This window comes from Limulus polyphemus, unplaced genomic scaffold (assembly GCF_000517525.1).
Source record: "Limulus polyphemus unplaced genomic scaffold, Limulus_polyphemus-2.1.2 Scaffold2177, whole genome shotgun sequence".
NCBI classification, from domain to species: Eukaryota; Metazoa; Arthropoda; class Merostomata; order Xiphosura; family Limulidae; genus Limulus; species Limulus polyphemus.
The window spans coordinates 25,435-27,351 of NW_013667787.1; positions in this window are offsets into that span (position 1 = coordinate 25,435).

Below are 1,917 nucleotides of genomic sequence, written 5' to 3' on the forward strand. Positions count from 1 at the left end.
TGGCATCTGCCCACAATTAAAGGACTGACAAAAAATAGTAACAAGTTGCTCACACATCCAATTTTTAATCTCCTTCAAAACCCTTTGGGAAATATTATCTGGCCCAGAAGCCTTATCGTTCAATTTTTTCTTAACCAGCTCAGAATTAATGTAGTCATCTTGTTCAATTTCGTGTCCATCTATCAATTGTTCAAGATGTGGAAACCTGCTTAAATCTTTGTCAGTAAAAACCAAAGAAAAAGCAAAATTTAATAACCCAGCCATCTCATAATCATCAGATGCTAGCCTTTCTTCATCATCAATCAAGGGTACTACCCCCATCCTAACATTTTGTGTACCCTTAATGTATTTAAAGAAATCCCACTGTTAATTTTTACATTTTTGGCCAATCTTTTCTCGTACATCCTTTTTGATGTCATAAGTTCCTGTTTCACCAACTTTCTTGATCTTCTAAATCTCCTGTCACACCAGTCAGCTTAATTTTTTTAAATCTATTATGCTTTTCTTTAATTTTATCTCTTATAATTTTGTGAGCCAACATTTTTACACTTAAAATCATTTTAGAGTACATATTTTAAATTTCTATAGTTATTAGTAAGAAATAATAGTTCATTGGCTTTAGTTTTATGTAATTCTACTAAGAAAATTCAGTTGCAATCAGGTTTAGTTTCATAAGGCAACTGAGCCTATTATATGTGCATGAACATATACCAGGCACAGAGTGATAGGTATGTGCTATGTTCAATACGGTAAAGTAAAGCAATGGATATACAGATGCCTAACTATTAGTTCTAATTAGAAAAAATAAGAAGCATAAATGCAAAGTCAATCAGTAGCCTTTTTTTTTTCTTTAGAAAAACTTGTGAGCAAGTCGAAGTGTATATGATATAATTTGGGTATAACAATATGAAAAGCATTAAAGATATAAAACAATGAAAATCTTGTGTTTTTACAAACTCGTATGTATATGTAAATAATTTGTATAGATAAAATTATTATCTTACGAATATACAGGGTGTCCCACTCAGAGTCCATCATTTTGGAAGTCATGATAGAGTCTATAGCACCCTGATATACCACGTGTGAGATAAACTTAGCAGAGTTGAAAGTGCGATAAATTATGTCAGTTACTTCGTCACTGGCATTATCTGAGGATGTTAAGCATTGGCAGGAAGAACATCAACAGTGATACCTGTAGAAGCTGAAGCTAGCGGGCTTGCAAAGTGACCCGTATGTTTTCCGACATCATGAGAGGCACAGCCGCATCGCTACCAGTATTCACCCCACAGGACTTCCTTTTTTCATTGCCTGGCTTGGATGAAATTTGGCCAGATTCTTCGCTGCTCATCTCTTCTGGAGTGACTTGATGCAAGAAAACATAGTAGGAATATAGTCAGGGGAGCATGGGTGATCACTCTTGGCACCTGGAAATTTATTCAACAGAATTATATGTATTGGCAGCCTGAGACTATTAATATTATGATACAAAAAATCATTATTCATGAAGAACTGAATTAAAGTGAAACTATTTCTGATCTGTTTGGCTCATATGGTCAAATTTCCAGACTTTCAGGAAAATTCTAACATTAGAATGTCATTTAGATACTGTTGAAAAAATTATAATGTGATGGACTGATAAAGTTTATTGCATGTCAGATCTAAACGGGTTGGACAAAATAATGGAAACACCTTGGAAACTCAACAAAATATATTTTAATATGGTGTAGGTCCACCTTTTGAGGCAATTACAGCCTCAATTCTCCGAGGTATTGATTCATACAAATTGTGAATTGTTTCCAAAGGAATTTTAGCCCATTCTTCAGTTAAAACACCCACCAGTTCTTTTAGAGATGATGGTGGCGGAAATCGACTTCTTACTTGAATCTCTAAAATCAACCATAAATGCTCAATAATGTT